The following is a 22,114-nucleotide window of genomic DNA, read 5'->3' on the forward strand; positions in this document are numbered from 1 at the left end:
TTGTCCCAGCGGAACGAATCACGTGGGATTTCCTTTAAGGAGCATACTTTTAACAGGCCAGCCATGTCCACTCCCGCTTGAGTTGGACACGATTTCGGCATAGGGAAAAGGGGCGTTAGTGCCGTCTTGCCACACTTGCCAGCCAGGTCCACTGGCCCCATCCCTGAGTTTCCCAGGGGAAGTGGGTGCCAGAGACCATCCAGTGCCCCCACACCCACTGAGTCTGTCGACTGAGTGCCGCAACCAGGTCCCAGCTAGGGGCCCGCAGGCTGCCCTTGGCCTGGGACACCACTGCGTTTTCCCGCAGGACCTGCCCACCACTGACCTACCGCGTCCGCTGCTGGCCTCCACCTGCTAGCCCAGGCCAGGGCCCAGGGTGTGGGTGCTGGACACGTCAAGGGGCACAGGGAGCCAAGACTGCCTCAACCAAGCCCCAGAACCTGCAGCTAACAAGCTAACAGGGAGACGGTAGGTAGCAAACAGTCACACAAATAGTTCTTTCCCTCACTCCTTGCGTCCTCCTATTCACCCTCCCTTCTTTGTCCTTTTCTTAAAATGAGAAGCTAAAAATATGTCCATTGTAGAAACTTAGAACAGTACAAGAGCATAGAGAAACAAAGTTAAAAATATCAGTTACCTGTAATTCTGACATCCAGAAATATCCACTTTAATAAAGTGTTCAATTTTATAAGCAAACTTTAAATTTTATTATATCCTAAGCCTCTTCATGTCATTAATTTTTCTAAAGTTTGAGCCTTTGTGGCTGCCAAGGGCCCCATTTATTTCACCAATCCCCAGTTGTTGGACATTTATGTCTTTTCCACATTTTCACCCTCATAAAAAAATGCTGCAACAAACATCCCAGAAGATAAATCTTTGTCACAATCTCTAATTAATTCATTAAGATAAATCCCAGGGAGTGAAAAACAGTGTTTCAAATGGTATGACTATTTTTAAAGCTATTTGGACATGTGGCCAAGTTACACTCTTGGGAACGTCATGGAAAATCCCAGCAGAGTCTAAGAAAGGATCTGGATCCAGCTCCTTGAACCCAGCCAGCACTGGGTTATCTTCCCGCTTTGCGACATTTATCCTGTTTTCATTTCCTTGTCAGCAAGATCGAATTTTTTTTTTTTTTTGTATGTTCCTAACCCATCTATATTTTGTTTTCTGGAAATTTTCTATTTGTATCCTTTGTCAATTTTTTTTTTTTTACCAGACTACTAATCTTTTATGAAAGTTTATTGTTTGAATTATAATCATTAAAAATATCTCCTTTGTCACTTTTTTCCTCCCCCTACCCCCACCCCTAGCCCCAGTTCTGTGTTTCAGACCTCAGTCTCTTTAGCTACAAAATGAATCGCTGGGCCAAACGACCTCCTGACTCCGAAAGTCTTTTCAAGAGCTCAAGCCGGCTGTGTTCTGCCCAATATGCCTGGTATAATCCTTCCTCATCTGCAGCCGGTTCAGGTCTCCCGGCCCTTAGCATAGCTCCAGGAAACTTGAATTTCAATGCCTGCCAGAGTTTGAGTTTCACACTTGAATAACCAAGTCAGGTTTGCTAATCAGGCTTGCAGGTGTGAGTGGGAGCTGGTCCCCCCCAGGGGAGGGTCAGGGTGTCCACACCAGGAACCTCCAAGGCTGGGCAAGGCCAAACTGCTGCAGAAATGCAAGGCATGGCCAAACCACCCCCATTTATTGGTTGAGGAAATAATTCTGTGACATGAAAGAATTTATCTCTAAATATGAAAAGGAGATTTCAGAACAATGTGAGCCGTTCATGCACACACGTGCATGCACACCCACACGTGCATGCACACCCACACGTGGAGACTAGGGTCATGCACACACACACATGGAAACTGGGTCATGCACACACATACGTGGAGACCAGGGTCATGTGCACACACACACATGCACACCCACACGTGGAGACTGGGGTCATGCACACATATGCACACCCACACGTGGAGACCAGGGTCATACAAACACGTGGAAACCGGATCATGCGCACACACGTGGAGACTGAGGTCAGGCACACCCACACATGGAGACCAGACCATGCACACACACACGCGGAGACCGGGGTCATGCACACAAACGTGGAAGCCGGATCATGCACACACACACATGGAAACCAGGGTCATGCACACAAACTGTGGAAGCCGGATCATGCACACACACACACACACATGTGGAGACTGGGGTCATGCACACACACACATGGAGAGAGGATCATGCACACACACACGTGGAGACCGGGGTCATGCACACACGTGGAAGCCAGATCGTGCACACACACATGTGGAGACCAGGGTCATGCACACTCACACATGGAGACCGGATCATGCACATACACATGTGGAGACCGGGATCATGCACACACACACCTGGAGACCGGGGTCATGCACAGCCACACGTGGAGACTGGGGTCATGCATACACAGGCACGCATGCCCGCACGTGGAGACCGGGGTCTGGAAGCATAGCCTTCAAAACATTAACCAGTTCCACCACTAGGAGGTGGGGTTACCCATTTTTATTTGGTTCTTTTAATTGTATTTTTCTACAACAAATAACTATCCTGCAATAAGCAACACCCCTCCCCTCCTTCCTTTCAGATATTGCTTCCAAACCAATTGCTGTGAGGCCGTTGCCTCTGAAGTTGCACTCTCACTTCTGGGCGTCGCTTCACCACATCCTCCAGGTCTTGCCTGTAGATGCCAGGGCCTGTTCCCAGGTGTCAGAGAGTGCAAGGAGAGTCAGGGGCCATGGCAGGCCTGGACCCAGGGAGTGTGGAGGGGGCATTCTCCCAAGCTATGGGTGGCTTTAGCAACACACATTATTAACAAGACCCAGAACTGGCCAAATCTTAAATTCAGCTGGTAAAATTATAAGGCAGTTTTTAAAATTAGGAAAACAGAATTGGCAACACAGGGCTCATGATGTCTCACAGATATTCCTATGTCATGACTCTTAAAATTTAAGAAAACCCAGTTTTTAGCCTCTATGGTTGGGCCTGGAAAAGGAAGAGGCGGCCATGAGGTCAGCCCCCGGCATCTGTGTGTGGCAGCGTAGAACAGAGTCAGAAGACCTGTGTGGGGGCTGTGGGTGGCGGCCTCTCTACTCCACACCTTGGGCTCCCCAGGGGGTCAGTGGCTCTGAGTCCCCTTGGGCTCTGCCTTGCAGGGTGCCGGAGTGTCACATAAGACCAAAGGTAGCTCTGGGGTTTGATGAGCCCTGACACCGGCCTCTGTCATCAGGCTCCCTGCGTGGGGACCAAAACCGGGAGGCGGTGCCAGGCTGTGGGATTGGGAGAGCTGTGCCCAGCCCAGCATCAACTGCCTGGGTCTGTGCATGGGCCCAGAACCGAGGGTGAGGGCGCATTCCTGGGGGATCATTCCCTGTACCCAGAGATGCCACCTCCAGAAGAGCTACCCCAGAGCCACCAGACATTTCCTGGAACTTTTCTGAGCTCCTTCTGTCCTGTGGAGTCACAGCTGCGGCCTCCCCTTCCTCCACGCACGTCTCGGTGGACATCTGGGCAACTCCAAGTCTCCACTCAGCCGCGTCAGGTGCATTGAACTCCCAGGCTCTCCGTGAGCATCGCGCCGGCAGCCACTTTGTTCCTGCCTCCCTGGCTGCTCGCCCACTTGTCTGGTCTCCATGGTGACGAGCACCTCTAATGGATGCGCCGAGGTCACACCCGCTGCTGCTTTGCTGAGACTTGTCACCTCCCTACCGGTGCACGCCCCCATCTCACAGCCTCCTCTTCCCCAGATTACCCTGCACGCTGAGGGTCTAGCTTCACCTCCTAAGATGTGTTCCTCCCTGACCAACTCTCTTGTTTTCTGCTCAGTTTTAAGCATCTCAAAGATAGTTTTCTTGAAGGTTTGCTGACCTGCTTTGGACTCTAGTCTTTGGACAGTGGGGAATGGGGATGGCTGGGGTTGTTGATATGCTGTTTGGGGATGTGGGACCCAGTGGCCTGACCAGTGATGGTACTGCTGTCAGCAGCATCTGGAAGAGGCACAGGCTGTGGTGTGGGGAAGGCCGGGTTGGAACCACCACACAACAGCTTGTCAGGTGCGTTTAGCAAATAATGACTGAGCACCTGCTGTCAAGCAGGAATACCCTGGTGGACCAGGCAGTCTCCTTCTTCGCGTAGCCTTCGGGCTAGTGAGCACAGGGTCATCACATTTAGCAAACAAATACAGAAGATGCCCAGTTAAATTAGCATAAGAATCAATATTCATTGTTTATCTGAAATTCAAATTTAACTGGGCATCCTGCATTTTGTCTGGCAACCCTAAGTGGGAGAGAAAGAAAACAAATAAATACAGAAATAACATCATTCCAGGATTCTGGTGTGTGCTAGGCAGAAAAGGCCAGTGTGCTGTGAAAGCATTCCAAGGGGACAAGTGGATGGTTAGGGACGGCCTCGTGACATTCTGGAGCATGGGAGGAGCCAACATACACAAAGCCTAGGGGAGGACACTCCAGGCAGCTGGGGCAGCAGGTGCAGAGGCCCTGCAGTGAGGAAGAGTTTGACGAAGTCCTAGGCCAAGCAGGCAGGTGTGGCTGGGTGGAGTGGCTGGCGGGCAAGTAATGTGTAAACTTAAATTGATGACATAATCCACACAGCCACAAGGCGTAGGTGCTCAACAAATTGTAGCTTTTACGTCTAATTATTGATAATTACAATTTTAAAAGTCACACCAAATATGAATTCCAAACATTCCATGAAACACATCCTTTAGTGCACTAAACTGCTATATTTATCTTAACTTTCTATAAAGAGGCTATTTCAGTGCATACCATACTGAATATCATCCAACCAAGCATACGTTATGTATTTTGCCTGTACATTTAAAAGCATTCTTTAAAAATTAAAATGCAGGGCTGGGTGCGGTGGCTTACGCCTGTAATCCCAGCACTTTGGGAGGCCAAGGCAGGTAGATCACTTGAGGTTCGGAGTTGGAGACCAGCCTAGCCAACGTGGTGAAACCCTGTCTCTACTAAAAGCAAAAAAAAAAAAAAAAAAAATTAGCCGGGCCTGGTGGCACATGCCTGTAATCCCAGCTGGTCTACAAAGCAGGAATAATAACACCTCAGGCTCCAGAGCCATCAGGAGAAGCAGGGAAACAGTGTCTGTCAGGGTGTTTGGAGTCCCGCTGAGGGCCACGGAAAGGAAGGGTGGGGTGATTTCTGTTACCCTCAGAATTGTCCCAATTATCTCCTCTTTCTCCTAAGAGATAAGGAAGGGAGTCTGTGTCGCCTACAGTGCCCACAGCTTCCAGGCAGTTCCAGAAAATCATCTTCCAGCTTCGTTTTCCTGAGTAGCTTGCTTTCAGTCTGCAGAGCGGAGGATGGAAGATTTAACAAACTGCTCTTAAGCGTTAAAGTACAATTTAGTGCCGAGACATGTGTCTAATGGAGCTTAACGTTTGAAGGCTAAATATCAATGGCAGCGTTGACGGGAGCTGTAATTCACCCTCCTCCCAAGCGCTTTGCCCTTCTTAGGTAGTTACTAGGCCCAGGTTTACCTCTAAAGTGTGTCACACTATCCCAACACCAGTGGGGACGAGGAGGTCTGTCCCCAGCGGAACTTGCTCCCATGGCCTGTGCTGGCAGGCCCTGGGCCTGGCTTCACATCTTTACTCTGTGACGCACCAGCTAGGTGCACGGCTTCCTCCTCTACACACGGGGATGGGGTGCTGCTTTCTACCCACAGGCACTGGTGCACATTCAGTCAGATGGCACGGGGCTGACAGGCTCCACGCCGTGCCTGGACCACAGGAGACATTCAATGGCAGCCCAGGACAAGGCCAACACCAACTTTGAGGCCTTTCATGTGGCAAGGGCCCTGGGCACGCCATCATCATTGCTGAGAGTGAGTGTGTGCTCACACGTGTGTGTGTCAGCAGCACCAGCTGCAATCCAGCCCCCATACCGAAGCCCCCCAACACACAGCGGATGCAGAGTCCAGAGACTCCCAGCTCCTGAATCTTCTCCTTCCCAGTCATGGATTCCTTGAAGTCAGGCTCAGTCCTTCAGGTCGGGCTCTGATCTCTATTATTCGGAGCCCAGGTGGGCATATGCTTTAAGAGGGGGCAGTGCAGGGCCCCTACTTTGAATTCCAGGTGCAGCCATGTTACAGGGAAGTCAGCTGTGCTCGGGAAGAGTGTGACCTTATATTTTTGCTGCACCTCAAAAGAAAACTTTACACTTTAAATTAATAGCATGTCCACTGCCAGTATTTGTGGTTACTCCCTGCAACGTAAATCTCTTTTAGAGATGTGTGAGAACAGCATACGTAATGAAACATCAATGTGAAACTTGATTTAGAGTGCCTTTTCATTAATATAACAAATGAAGTGGACCAAAAATGGGAAATATATTCCTTTGGGCCTAATTAAAACACTGAACAAAACACATGTATATGTATATTTTAAATGAAGACATTCAGTAGCTAGAATTAGCTACAAAATTAATTCAAATTGAAAAGTACATTATGAGTGCATTGTTATTATTAACATAGCCAATATGCTTCCTCTGAGATATCTCCAATAATGTGCACCTGATTTAGTGCCTGTGTGATGTGACAGGCAGGCTTTGCTTTAAAAATACCGCACACATGACAAAGTTGGCCCACCGGGGGACCTCGCGGCTGGTTTAACTGCGCTGTCTTTCGGCCAGAGAAGGATTTCCAGGCGGAGTGTAGGAGTCAGAGTGAGGATGTCCTCTCTGACCGCAGGTCTCTCATCCTCGGTGCAGCTTCTGAGGGCCTGGCCAGAGCTGGGGAAGGGGCAGGCTCTGTTGAAATGGAGAGGTGTGTTGAGGGGTCAGGGCCTGGAAGGCCCAACCTGGCATCCAGGAACACGTCTCTGATGGTGGCCAGGAGACACGTGGAGGGTACCAGGGGTTAGGCGTGAAGGGCAGTGGCCTGTGTGGAAAGACGGTCTGATTCCATGCTGAGTTGAGGGCAGGGAGTCGGTGCAGTGTTGGCCCTGACCCCTCAGCCCCAGTCCTGCAGAAGCAGGGCACTGAGGGGGCACACACACTTAGGGAGGGGCCCCAGCCCAAGGCAGGATGCTGGGAGCCCACCTTCTGAAGGGTGGCAGGTGGCCCCTCCCAGTGACAATTCTGGTTGACAGCAAAAGACGCCCCAGAGGCCAGGCCACCTGACAGAGAGGTCCCTCAACCATTGGGGACCGGGCTTTTTTTCTCGGCTCTGGAGCAGAACTCCTTAACCTAGCCCTCGGGGATGCAGATCGGCCTCCACACTTGGCAGGAAATGGACCTGAGGAGTCAAAGATGTGAAAGAAGGGCCGGAGAAGTTCTGGAACACGCTGAGCTCCGTGCAAGGGTGGCAGGCGCCCTTCAGGGGCTGCTGGTGTGAGGACGCAGCTAGGAATTGAGGACGCTCTCCAAACAGCGATGGGAGGTTTGTGTTTACTGTGGGTCCACCTAGAACTCCTGGCTGGCCAGCCCTGGAACCTCAGTACTTACCTGGAAATGGAAACACCAATAGTATCTATGCTCTTGGATTGATGTGAGGATGAAATTAAATACTTCATGTGAAGTATCATTCCTCAGAGTAGTAAGAGCTGCAAAATTGTTAGTCATTATTCTTGTTACTCCACAAGTTACTGGCTCCTATTCCAGCCCCTGGGGACTGCAAGAAAGTCAAGGATCAGAACAATAACTGACATTTGTACAGGGCTCTGTAATTCACAAATCACTCTCCTTTAAACGGGCAACAACGTGCGCCAATTATCGTTCTGATCTTCACTGGGGAAACTGAGGCTCAGAGGGCATGTGACTTCCCCAGTATCACACAGCTATGAAAGGATAGATGCAAGCTCCAATCTGAGTCCCTTGTTCTCCTCCTGTACCTCCTACCCTGAAGGCAGGGGAGGTGATCCCTTGGAAGAACCCAGAGAAAGCTTTATGGAACTGTGGCCCTCTCCCTCACAGGCTGGGACAGAAGAAACGAAGCCAGGCAGGACAGGTGCAGACTGGCAGGAGTGAGCTGACCAGGGTCCATCTCCCCTGGAACCCTTTGTTCTGGTCAGCAACTGGCTTTATTCTTATGCAGTGGCAACACCGGTTTCCATGGTGATGGGAGGACCCAAGGTCCCAGGTCAAATCTCCCCATTTCTGGGTGATTTGTTGGAAGATTGGCGGCTGCTACCCAAATCTTTGTATTTAATTGGATGAAGAGGCACAAAGTAAGGAATTCTGGGCTCACAGAATTCTAGGATCTCAAGTTGTCAGAATGGAGCCTTCTGCATTTGCTGATGCTGAGTCCTTTTGCAGGAGCACATGTCCAGGTAAGCAGACACCACCCAGCCAGGCCTTTTCCCAGGCTGGCTCCAGCAAGAGGCCTTGCCTGTGTAATCAGCAGTGTTCCCCTGCACCGTGTGGCTGCTAATGGTTTGGTGAAGCTAACGTTCTCCATGAACAGGCCCAAAGAGCTTCCCTCCTCCACCTGGCCTTGGTCCCAGCTTTCATCTCAGCAACACGGAAGGATTGTAACACCTGCTGCTGCCCCGTGAGTGACATCTCCCACGAGTCCAGGCTCAGGATTGGGTCCAGATGAGGGTGCGGGGGAGGCTTGCCTATTGGAGATTTTGAGAAAAGACTAAGGTGGAAAAGGTTGGTTGGGCCTCTTTGTTCTGAAAGACAGTGACCTAGTCCCAGTCTTCTAGGGTTGAGAGGGACACAGGCTGGTTTACAAATAGCAAGACAATTGCATGGGGACACTAGCGTTTGTTTGGGTGTGTGTACAGGAAGCCCTGCTCACACCTGGGGAAATGGACTTTGAAAGCTCATTGCTACCCCAACAAGTGATGGGGACAGAAAAGATCGCTGGGCTCAAGGGCTACTAGTTTTGTTTTGTTTTGAGATGGAGTCTTGCTCTGTCACCCAGGCTGGAGTGCAGTGGCATGATCTCAGCTCACTGCAACCTCCACCTCCCGGTTCAAGTGATTCTTCTGCCTCAGCCTCCTGAGTAGCTAGGACTACAGGTGAGCACCACCACGCCTGGCTAATTTTTGTATTTTTAGTGGAGATGGGGTTTCACCACGTTGGCCAGGCTGGTCTCAAACTCCTGACCTTAGGTGATTCGCCTGCCTCGGCCTCCCAAAGTGTTGGGATTACAGGCGTGAGCCACATGCCTAGCCGGCCACTGGGTATTTTTAAGAACCAAGGAGAGAGGAGGTTTTGAATGGCAGAAGATTAGCAGACTAGACTCAGCTGCTGAAACAAAGGCCAGGTGGCGGGACCCTCTGGTAGGGACCCTCAAACCACTGGCTGGTTCTCACCATTAGGTGCTTTCACTGGCCTCTGCCTTTTTGCATGCGCTGTTCCTGGCCGGAAACACCCTTCACCTCACTCTTGGCCTTCAACGCTTAAACCTTCATTGAACACCATGTGCATTTGAGTGACATTTCAAGATTTGGAGCAGATTGAATTTGGTGTTGAGAGGAGCAAGAGAGAGAAAGATGTCAAAATAAGTCAAATGTGTTCTTACTGGAGTATTGCAACTTGTAGCGGTGCAAGAAGTGGAGAAATTGGAAAGGAGAGAGTTTGTGGGGGAGGAGATGCTCTCCTTCTTTGAGCAGGGTGGGTTTGTCCAGCCAGTGTCAGGGCATTGAGGACAGCCAAAGTCATCAAGAAAAGACACAGTGAGAACTCAGGCTTGGGGGTAGTGACCTGGGTGTCCCTGGGTTGCTAGTTAGTGGTCAGAACTGGGCCTGATGGGCAAACTCAGGCAAGGTGGGGGTTAGGTGGGGACCAAAGCAGGCCAGGCTGATGGTGGAGTGCGCAGGGCCAGGCACCCTCCCTGGAGGCCTGGGCTTGCTTTACTACTCTGGAAGGGAACCCAAGCCCCAGGATGCTAAATCTTATGCCAATGTTCAAATATAACCATTTCTTTCTTTTCTTTTCTCTTCTTTTTTGAGACGGAGTCTGGCTTTGGAGCGCAGTGGCGTGATCTTGGCTCCCTGAAACCTCCGACTCCCTGGTTCAAGCGATTCTCCTGCTTCAGCCTCCCGAGTAGCTGGGATTACAGGCATGCGCCACCGTGGCCAGCTAATTTGTGTATTTTCACTAGAGACAGGGTTTCACCATGTTGACCAGGATGGTCTCGATCTCTTGACCTTGTGATCCACCTGCCTCGATCTCCCAAAGCCCGCCTCGATCTCCCAAAGTGTTGTTGGGATTACTGGCATGAGCCACCACGCCCGACCAAATATAACCATTTCTTTTCTTTCTTTTTTCTTTTTTTTGAGACGGAGTCTCACACTGTTTCCGGGGCTAGAGTACAATGGCGCAATGTCAGCTCACTGCAACCTCTACCTCCCCGGTTCAAGCGATTCTCTTGCCTCAGCCTCCCTGGCAGCTGGGATTACAGGCATCCGCCACCATGCCCAGCTAATTTTTTGTATTTTTAGTAGAGATGGGGTTTCACCATGTTGGCCAGGCTGGTCTCGATCTCCTGACCTTGTGATCCGCCCGCCTCGGTCTCCCAAAGTGTTGTTGGGATTACAGGCGTGAGCCACCGCGCCCGGCCCAAATATAACCATTTCTGAAAGCATTCCTTAGCGCGTGGAACTTGCGAGCTGATGGCTTTTGGTGGAGCCCAGGAGGGGCGCTGTGGGGCACAGACCTGTGCGGGGCCGGCAGCTGCAGAGAGAGCAGCACACCCCAGCCTTCAATTCCCCGCCGAAGATGGGACTCTGCCCAGAGCCGAGGCCCCGGGCTGCTGCCCCGCTCTTTTGCGGCCGCAGTGACACTCAGAGCCAGATTCCTCAGACAATCCTCACTCCTCCGTGGTGGCTGCCTTGGGAGGTGTTGGGGGGTGAGGGGAGTCACAGCTGGTCCCAAGCAGTGGGGAGGGCAGGACAGGGAGTAAAACGCCGCCTTCCAGGGGTGCACACGGAGGAGGGGGCGCTGACCAGGAGCGGAGCGCGGAGAGGAGACGGGTGCCAGACTTCACCCGCCCAGCTCTCGGAGCCCCCCGGGTCCGCGCTCGGCTCCGCCTGGGGACTACCGGTCCTGGGCCGGGAGAAGTGGCATCCGCGGGGCAGGGCGGGCGGGGATGGCTGGCTCAGGTGGCGGCCCCACCCCAGCGCCCTCCAGCAGGCCTGGGTCGGTCGGCCTCGGACCCCGCAGGCGCCGGCGGAGCTGGGGACAGGGACCCGACAGGTCTGCCGCGGACTTCGCAGGGGACATCCCCCACCCTGGCGGCCCCACCCAGGCGGAGCGCGGCGGGGACCGTGCGTCCAGCGCGCCCTGGTGACCTGCGGGCCGAGGCGGGCAGAGGGACTCGGCCCCGCGACGCAGCCTCCCGGGCCCACAGCGGCCCTGACCGGGGAAGTGCGGCGGTTCGGCCGCCTTCAACAGCGCCTGCCAGGCCCCTGGGAGCAGCGGGGGAGCAGTGGGCTCGCACACCGACAGCCTCCCGGGTTCGGCGGGGACGACCTGAGCTAGGAGCCTGCGGGGACCGTGGGAGCCGCTCCGCCGAGGTGGACCCGGGGCGCCCGCACCCCTCACCTTCCTTCCGTGGGGCCCGGGGCCAGGGACGCAGCGGGGGATGGCTGGCATGAGCCGGGCAGCGCCCGAGCCGTCCCTGGCCAGGTCCCCACATCTGCGTGCTCGGGCATCCCCAGGGTCGGGGGCGTGGGGAATCGTGGTCCCCGCAGCCCGGGGCCCGCCAGGCCCGCGGAGTCAGCCCACCCTGGCGAGGGGCCCAGGCACCCACATTTAACCAGTCCGGCCTCGGCACGTGGCAGCGCCGGTGTCGCAGACTCGGGCCCGCTCCTGGGAGCTTTCGTGAGAGGGGGAAGGTGCCCCTGCGGACGGGCTCGGGTGCCCGGTGCTGCCCCGCCGCCACCCCGGGCACGCAGAGGTGGAGAATGCCAGGCGGCCTGCCGTCCTAATTGGAAGTGGATGTTAAAGAGGAGAAATTCAGTTTTGTCAGTGAAATGTCACAGATTTCGAGTCTCAAGCCCACCCCTAGCCCTTTGGTATTTGAGTATCTTTATCCTTGGCAGTGTGTGATTCCCATGTTTCAAAGAAAGAACTTTAAAGGTTCATAAAGCTCCAAAGATTTCAAATAGCTCTTTTAAAAGCACTTTGATGGTTTAAATGCAGACACATGAATTACATATCTCTTAAATTACACAGGGTTTTAAATCTAAGGGAAAATGTCTTTGGCAAAATGAATTGGGGTTTTGTCTTGTGTAGGTAGGTTGTGTGTGTGTGTGTGTGCGCGCGCGCGCGTGCAACATTCAGCTCGATAGTGGGTGGGGGAAGGGAGGCAGCCGGTGAGGATGCAGGGCTGCCTGCCACCTGGCCCCTGCTCTCTCACAGCACACGGGGCACGCGCTGGTCTGGGCCCTGTGTGATCCTCTCAGGTGAGGACAGCCATGTGGCCACATCTGACCCCTGAAGGTCAAAAGGATGAACTCCTCTAGGGAGGGCGCGCCTCCTCTCTTCATCCCCTTCCCGCTCCGATCAGCGGTGAATGGGGGAATGAATGATACAAACAGTTCACGGAGGTACAATCACATCTCCACTCACAACGCCTGCAGCTGGCCCGTGACCAGGAGCAACCGATCAAAAGATCAATCCCACCGGTCAAACCTTCAAGAAAACAGCAGCAAACAGAGACTCGGAGCCTAGGAGGGGGCAGTTTGGTACAGCAGTCCCGGTTTATCCACAGTTTCACTTTCCATAGTTTCAGTAACCAGTAGTCAACTGTGGTCTGAAAATTGGTGAGCACAGTGGAATATATTTTGAGAGAGAGGGAGACCACATTCACATCACTTTTATTACAATATATTGTTATAAATGTTCTATTTTATTATTGTTGGTCATCTCTTACTGTGCCTAATTTATAAATTAAACTTAATCATAGGTATGTACATATGTATAGGAAAAAACACAGCATATACAGGGTTTGGTACTATCCAAGGCTTCAGGCATCCCCTTGGGGTCTTGGAAAATATCCCCCACTGATAAGGGGAACTTACTATATTGTGAATGCTCACGCAGGGTCAGGCTGCGTGGGCTTGAATTCCTACTCTGCTACTTATTATCAGGGTGACCTCTCTAATCCTCAGTACCCTTATCTATAAAATGGTATCATAGTGGCCCCTATGGCACTGGAGTATTGTGAGGATTGTTCTAGATATATATGAAGCTCTTAGCAAAGGGCCCACCCCGCAGGCACCTTTGAATTGGTGGTGATAGAGAGTATAATAGTGGTGATGGTGAGGATGGTGGTTGGTGGTGATGGTGGTGGTGATGGTGATTGTAATGGCAATGGTGGTGGTGAGGATGGTGGGAATGATGTGGGTGATGGGGGTGATGGTGGTGGTGATGGTGGTAAGGATAAAGTTGATAGTGGTTACAGTGATGGTGATGATGAGAGTGGCAGCAGTGGTGGTGAGGATGAGGGTGATGGTGATAATGATGATGGTGGTGATGGTGGTGAGGATGAGGGTGACAGTGATAATGACGATGGTGGTGATGGTGGTGATGGGGATGATGAGGATGAGGGCGATGGTGATAATGATGATGGTGGTGATGGGGATGATGAGGATGAGGGCGATGGTGATAATGATGATGGTGGTGATGGGGATGATGAGGATGAGGGCGATGGTGATAATGATGGTGGTGATGGGGATGATGAGGATGAGGGCGATGGTGATAATGATGATGGTGGTGATGGGGATGATGAGGATGAGGGCAATGGTGATAATGATGGTGGTGATGGGGATGATGAGGATGAGGGCGATGGTGATAGTGATGATGGTGGTGATGGGGATGATGAGGATGAGGGTGATGGTGATAATGATGATGGTGATGGTGGTGGTGATGGTGAGGATCAGAGTGATGTGGTGGTGATGGTGGTCACCCCACAAGCTTTCAGCAACTGGGTCCCAGCGTTATCGCTAGACTCTCCTGATGTCTGTACCTCCTGTCTGCACCGGGTGTTTTTGTGCACAGCATGTCTCATCACCCCATCCTGTTAGTGGTGAGCAGCCCCTCCTCCCAGGCCTGAGAGATTCATCTGTTGATGAGGCGGATGGGCAGAGGGCAGACCTCCTGCTCTGCTCAGGCAAATCAGACTTTGCCAGGGAGTCCTGAACAGTCTTGTGCATGTATGAGCAATGGGAGAAAAGAGGAGCCTCTAAACTATTTCTTAGAACAATAAGCTTGGGAATGAGATTTGCCTAGAAGAAAGGGTTTCAAAGACCGCTTGTAGGGGTCATGGTTCTTCCAGAGAAGCAGAACATATCGGCAGGCAGGCCCTGTGGAGGGGCCAGGTCCATTCACGCATCTTCCCATCTCCCACTCTTACCAGGAGCCCTTTGCACAGAAAGAGAATTTTCCTCAATCACATCTCATCCCATCCCCAGGAGTTATCGGTCTCTCTCCCTTGCCCTTGATTGATATGATGCCAGTTATCATTTCTTTGGTTTGGTGCGTGTTCCATATTTATTGATCTATCTGGCTCCTGTGCCCCAGTTCCAGCGGGATTGTAAGGCTCTGGAGGGCAGTGCCCCCTGATCTTTCTCAAATGTCCCACATGGCATTTAGCAACAGTAGGAGGGCACCCCCACATTCTGCATCTCCCACAGACCTAGAATGGTGCTTTGTACATACTGGCAAATATCTACTGAATAGATAAGTAGCCAGTGACAGGTGGGGGTGAATGTCCTTGTCTCAAAGCAGGCTCTATCCTTGTCCTTCCCAACTCAGGTGGCCCCAAATGCTGTGTGCATGGGCTGGGGTTATGCTCAAGGTGGGCTGCAACGTGGGTGCCTCTGGAGGGGAGCCACGCAGCTCTGACACCTCTCCTTTTAAACACAGCCTGGGGGCTACTGGGGAACTTGCCTCCTCCGTCTCCCCAGGAAACTCTTTGTGATTTTAAGCAATCAATATTGTTAGATTTTTTAAAACGAATTCCTCATCCAGTCAGTTTTCATGCCAAACTCAAAAATGCTTCAAAACTCAACACCCTCCACATCACAATGTCTGGTGAAACTGCTAACTCCTGATTTTACCCCAAGATTCATTGTGGGGTTGGGGGTTGGGGGAGGAATGAGCCGGAGAAACCCAACAAAGCACCACCACCATCCTAATCTCTATTACCGAAATGGACGGCAAGATGCGGATTACTGCGGCTATAAATCAGCTCTGTGTTGGGGCTAATCTGATACATTTTTCAAGTGTTGTTCTCTGTTCGGCTTGCAGGGAACTGCTCGGTTGGCACAAAGTTCGCAATCAATCTCCTCTGGTGGCTCCCACCGGCTCGCCACCTCCTCCGAGCTGTCCTAATATTTTATACATAAACCAGTTTCGATTCACAGGGCATTCCAACTAGTAAATGCTCTAAGATTCATCTTTATGGACTAGCAGCCCAGCCTTGTAGGCGTCCCAGCTTCTTAAGATTAAAAGGAGTTTTATTTGGTGTGTGATGCTGCGAGGGGAGGAGATGCTGGCGGCTGGCGGGTTCTATTTTTATTACGCGTGCTCCTCTCCACAGAGGAGGAGGAGGCAAGGCTGGAGAGAGGTCTCGAGGGCGGGGCCCTGGAGATGCAGCATCTTCATTGCCCCTCTTATTCCAGACCCTCCCAGCCCTGTGTCTGGGGCGCTTTGAGGTTCCCCAAGGCCTAAGCAAACAGGGGTGTTTGCAGTGACCAGGTGTGCGTCTCAGCTGGTCACAGGGTTGCAGCCCAGTACCCAGGGAAGAGGGATCCAGGATCAAATAGATTAGGACAACCGCTGGGGGAGGGGCCAGCCCTACCGGAGGAAATGAAAATAGTTGCAGTTTCATTTGCTTTAAAGCACAGCCCTCGTAATAAATGCGCACAGCAAATGTGCTGAGCAAACACCTCGGCATTCATCAATATGCGGGGGCTGTTTATTGCCTCATAAACTTGGAAGCAAGTGATATTGTCTCCTAAATCAATGGCTGCGCGGACAGCCTTGGCGCTCCAGGAGAACGGCACGGCCAGGCCGCGCCCGTGCTGAAATTAATGGCTGGAGCAGTGACTGGAAGGTGCTTAGTCACTGCCGAGGGGATTAGGAGCCATTCCAGGGGACGAGCAGCCAGCGTGAGTGAGCGTGTGTTTTTGGGGAGGGCTGCTGGGCTGTGAGGGTGTCCCTACATGGGAGCTGCACTCCAGGGTGCTGGGGCCAATGACCCAGCCCTGGGGAGGGAGGAGGGGAGGGTCTGGCTGAACCGGGCTCCAGCCCCCCACTCCGGGGGATCCCCAGCACCTTGAAGCCGGCCAGCTTGGGGTAATTGCTGAGGAAGAGGGTGGAGGGAGGGGAGCCAGGCAGCCAGGTTTCCAAGGGGGATCCCGGGAAGTGTTTATGGAGGTAGACGCTGCAGTGGGGACAGTCCCACAGGGGCCTGGCCGCTTCTGGGAGGCTTCCAAGGTGGGATGGAGAAAAGGACACCTGCCCTTGGAAAATGCTGTCGTGTTGCCCAAGCACCAGCCCATTAATGAAGTGGGCTCGGGAGGAGCGCTGCGGGCCAAGCCGGCTGCTGCCCTGGGCTTCCTGTGGGGTATTGAATGGTGGCCCCCAAAGATATGTCTGCATCCTAATCCCTAGAACTTGTGAATATGACCTTATTTGAAAAAAGGGTCTTTGCAGATTTAATTAAGGATCTTGACATGAGGAGATCATCCTGGGTTACCTGCGTGGGCCCTAAATCTGGTGACAAGCGTCCTTTAATAGAGGCAAAGGGAGATTTGAGACAGATAGAAGGGAAGAACAGAGGAGAGGAGGAGGCCATGTGGAGTCTGAGGCAGAGCCTGGAGTGAGGTGGCTGCAAGCCAAGGAATGCCAAGCACTGCCAGTGGCCACTCGATTTAGGGCTTCTGGCTTCCAAGCCACGAAAGAATGAACATCTGTTGTTTTAAGCCACCAAGGCTGTGGTCATTGGTAACAGCAGCCACAGAAACTAATACACTTCTCTTCCCCAAACCTGGGCTCCCCTAGAGTCCAGCAGCTGCACCCTACATTTCTGGGGATGACTGGTTCTGGCCAGAAGTGCCCAAACCGGTGGGGGCAGCCCAGCCTGGCAGAGCCTTGGAAAAACTCCGAGCTTCCTTCTCTTGGCCTTAGCAATCACTTCTATATAATAATAGCACCATTCAAAGCGCAGGTGGTTTTGTTCGCCTGAATTTGTTAACCCACTCAGGCACTCGGCAACTCATGCCAAGCGAAAGTATCACTTAAAGCAGCAGGTGCCCCCAGAATTTTACTGAGGTCAAAATTGGCCCTGGGCAACATAGTGAAACCCCATCTCTACTAAAAATACAAAAATTAGCTGGGCGTTGTGGCGGGCGCCTGTAATCCCAGCTACTTGGGAGGCTGAGGCAGGAGAATCGCTTGATTCCGGGAGGCAGAGGTTGCAGTAAGCCGAGATCGCGTCACTGCACTCCGGGTGTGTGTGTGTGTGTGTGTAATGGACCTTGGGATGAGCGACAGGAAGCTGTGATGCCGGGCGTGGGCCTTGCACCCAGCTCACCCATGCTGCCCCAGGGTGGCTTCCTTGTCCACACCCCAGCCGCTTTCCAGTTAAACATTTATTCTCAACCCCAGCCCCAGGTCCTTGTGTCTCGAGTTGTCTCATTTGTTTCCCTTCATGTGCCCATCCCTTCCACCTGGGGTAGAGATGGGCAGCGCCTGAGCCCAGGCAAAGAGGTTCGTAAGTCATTTCATAAGATGATGAGTTAACTGACTTACCAACAGGCAGAAGTGGATGCGGAGCCAAGTTCTCTCTGATAAATGGAAGAGGGTGCCATGGGGGAAAAACCTGGTATTTTCTGGAGGGTCTCACATTACCTTGATAATTTTGAGTGTGGTTTAAGGTTCAACTCTCTGCCTTATAGGATGAGAAACCCCAAATCGTTCTCACCCAGAGACAGAGGGCTTCCTCTCGCAGGGGGCCTGGGGGAAACTGTTACGGGCTGCAGGATAACAATTTATTAACTAATGGTGAGAAATATTTCGGCTCTACTGTGGGAAATTGCCAATATTCGAATGCTTCTGCCCTATAAAAGTGGCAATTTCATATGGCTCAACACTACTATCACCACAGGGGTCTGGGATACTCAGATCCCTTTGACCACAATTGTCCCCTGCAGGCCCCACACGTGGGAAGCCCAATTCTAATCCAAGAAGTTCTTGGTGAGCAATGAACTGCAGCAGGGATTCTGGGGTGAGAGGGTGAGGAACAAACAGGCAGACCCCGCCAGCTGTCAGCTGGGAACCAGCCTGGCGCCCACCACTCCGCCATGATGGTCTTTTGTTGAACAAACACAATTTTCCTGGACACCAACATCAAACTAGGCAACTCTGTGACCAGATAGGGGGAGACAAAAACAAGGCCACTTGTTCAAACAAGGTAATCACATTTGAACACAGACACACACACAGCACACTATTCAAACCACAAAAACAACCACGTGTGCCTCCCTCTCACCCAATGTCAATGACGGCTGCTTCCTTACCAATGACAGCCTTAGCTCGCTCTATCCTTTCTCATCCTGGATAAAAACTAGTGATACCCAATCATACCCAATCCAGAGTGACTGCTCCCCAAGTCACCTAACACGAGCTCAACTCCTATAACGAGGTCACCCACCACCCTCTTGCTGAGACACCCCAAGTTTCCCTGTGGTGTGCAGTTTCCCCTGTGGCAAAAAGTACTCAGAAGCCCAACTTTATTCAACTATGTGTTCCTGGTTTCTTTGGCTCATGGGCATTGATAACGGCAACAGGCTCTGCCAGCCTGGACCTGGCCATCTCCGCATTGATGATAGGCCCACCGCCAACGCCATAATCACCACCACCGCCACTATAACCACTTCCACCAGTACCACAATGGCAATCCCCTCACCAGTATTACTGCCACCCCTACCAGCACAGTTCTTACCACCTCTCCCTAACTGCTAAGTGAGGTACACACATTTTATCCTCCTTTAATTCCATGAGTTAAGAACTGTTGTCTCCACTTTCCCAAATGCAGCTCTTCTGGCTCAGTGAGGTGTCACAGACTAAATGTTCGTGTCCTCCTCCACATTCGTGTGTTGAGATCCTCTTCCCCAGTGTCATGGCGTTAGGAGGTGAGAGCTTTGCGGGAGATTAGGTCATGAGGGTGGGGCCTTCATGAATGGGATTAGTGCCTTTACAAAGGACACAATGAGAGGACTGCCATCTGCAACTTGGAGGGCCATCACCAGAACTCAGCCAAGCTGCACCCTTTGTTATAGGGGCTTTAACGGACAGAGACACCAGGTTAGGTAACTGGCTCAAGATCACACAGCTCAGAACTGGCAGAGCAGGGCTTTGGATCCCCAGTCAGCCAAGGACACTCTACTGCTTCCCCTGAAGCAGAAGAAGGCTTCGGGCCACCCCACACCCACCCCAACCCACCCCACTTCTCCCCCGTTCCCACACCCTTCCCTCCTCTCCTTCCCCTTGCTCAGATATGAGCTCCCCGCAGTTGCCTCTGAGACTCTCCAGGGCAGTCCTGGCTGGTCCCATCTGACTTGCAGATTGCTGTGTTTCTTTAAGGTGGCTTTGCACACAATGTCTCCAGTGCCCTGTGTGTGGATTTCACAATTGAACCTATGCAGGATGATGTTATTTCCTTCATACCAAGTCCTCCAGTCTATCTCCCTGTTGCCACCATGTGCCAAACGCAGTGAGCGCATAAATTCTTTCCAAAGCCAAGAATAGAAACCAAGATTTATGAGTCTCAATCTATTACTGTAACCAGCAGGATCACTTTCTCCCTATATCCTTTATTTCATGGCCATATTTTTCTTTGTAAATGGCACCTTTTTAAGATGCTATATAAAGAGGCCCAATTCAAAGTTTTAAATTCAGATTATTTGGGCTATTTGAGAACATTCTAAGCAGCTGAACTACCCTGAAATACCCTTTTTACATGCTTGAATAAGTCCAAACAGCTTAAAGGATTTTCTTCAAGTTTTCAGAAAAGAAAAGATTTACTTCTAGACTGAGGAAAAAATACGATAAATTTCTGCACAAAAGCAATGCCTTGAGAGAGAAATCACTTATGTGGCTGTGAAAATCAGGGGCTTTGTAGAAAATGCAACCCAGCCTACAAGCAGAGGTCCCCTGGGCTCTTAATGGAGATGTCAAGGGTGTTTGCCGAGAAGCAGGCTCAGGTGGGTTTAGGGGGTGTCTGAAGGCTGAGATCTCTTCTTCCAGTGCGTGTTTATGCTAAACCCCAGAGATAAGGATTAGAGGTTGGGCAAGGTGGCTCATGCCTGTAATCCCAGCACTTTGGGAGGCCAAGGAGGGCGGATCACTTGAGGCCAGGAGTTCAAGACCAGCCTGACCAACATGACAAACCCCTTCTCTACTAAAAAATACAAAAATTAGCTGGGCATGGTTGCACATGCCTGTAACCCCAGCTACTCCAGAGGCTGAGGCAGGAGAATCGCTTGAAGAGGGAGACGGAGGTTGCAGTGAGCTGAGATTGTGCCACTGAACTCCTGGGAGGCAGAGCAAGACTCTGTCTCAAGGAAAAAAAAAAAAAAAGGATTAGAAACAGAAATCATGCTCACTATAAAGTAGTTTAAATTGTTATTGATTCTGTTGAGTGTGAACGGGGAGCTTTTCAGTTAGGGCATGGGGGTGGCAGGTGGCACAGTTCACGGGAACGGCAGCAGCATTCCTGGCGCTCCAGGGAATTTCTCCTTTTATTGCTAGTGAGGCTGCACTGTGGTCTAGAAGCAGCTTCCAAAAATCTTCAAAAGACACGTCACTGAGATGGTGGCTGCTCACTCTCTGAGCTCCTGTATGCATAAAAACAGTTCCCCACTGCAGCTGTGGAAGAAACGGTGCTGCGGTCTGCTGTCTGCACCCCGGGATCTGCCTGCGGCACTTACCTGCCCCTGGGCCACTCCTGAGAGGAATGCTCTCCAGACTCGGGGTCCTCTCCTGATTGGGGACGGGGGGTGCTTCAAAATGTCCTCTCTGATCAGCTGTGAAAATGAGTCCGTGTTCAACAAACAGCATTGTTCCATGTGAGCGGCATGGAGGCCTCACCCTGTCCATGAACTGCCGGAGACAAGAGTGGCCATGCTATTGTCTTTCTTGAGAAAAACCTTTAAACCAGGTTAAAGGGTTCCTTAAGCCTTGGGTGGGTATCCAATTACTTTCCCTTCCCTCAACGCGTCATTAAAAATTGGCTCCATAGAACACTTGTCTCATCTGTTTTGCTCACGGACAACCCCCACTCTCCCTGCAAGAAAGACAAACCCCAGTCTCCCCAGACAGCAACCCCATCTCCTGGAAGACCTTGGGCAGCTGCCAGCAGGGATAAGAGCCACGTGCTTTTCATCACACCAGGGAGGCCATGTTCTGTTGTTTGGTTTTAATATTTCCCAATGGTGATTCCAGCCAGAAATGAAAGCATTAAAAGGCTCTCTGGCTCATAAGCCCCCTGCCTGGCCCTGTCCTGCATGGGCAGGTCGTCACTCCTGATGCAAGTGGCAAATGCTTAGCAGGCCTCTGCACTTTCCATGAAACGCAGACCCTCCAAGCCCACAGCTGGAGCGGAGGGTGCAGGCGGCCCCCCGCACAGCCCCCGCCTTCCCCAGACCCGCTTTCTCCCGCACCGCGGGGCCTATCCCCCAGTGGGGGCGTCTATTGGATCTGGTCAGTGCGGGGCCCCGGCCCTCCCACCAGCGGGGTCCTGTGGCCTTGTTGTGGGGAAGCCCTGAGCCTCTGGTCCTCAGGGCCCCAAAGCCAAAAGGGGGCTGCTCTCTGGGGTGCTGGCCTCCTTTGGTCCCCGGAGCACGGCAGGGCCAAGATGGATCAGTGTATCCACAGCCGCGTCAGAAATACATTGATTTTTGTTACAGCCACGAGGCCCATCCAATTAAAAATAATCACCAGCGTGTTCCAAGTCCTTATTCTTGCCAAGTGCATTGACGGCTGCTCACATGGAACAATGCTGTTTGTTGGACATGGACTCATTTTCACAGCTGATCAGAGAAGAAATTTTGAAGCACACCCCTGCCCCCAATCCTGGGCGGTCT

The sequence above is a fragment of the Nomascus leucogenys genome, chromosome 3 (assembly GCF_006542625.1).
Source record: "Nomascus leucogenys isolate Asia chromosome 3, Asia_NLE_v1, whole genome shotgun sequence".
NCBI lineage: Eukaryota > Metazoa > Chordata > Mammalia > Primates > Hylobatidae > Nomascus > Nomascus leucogenys.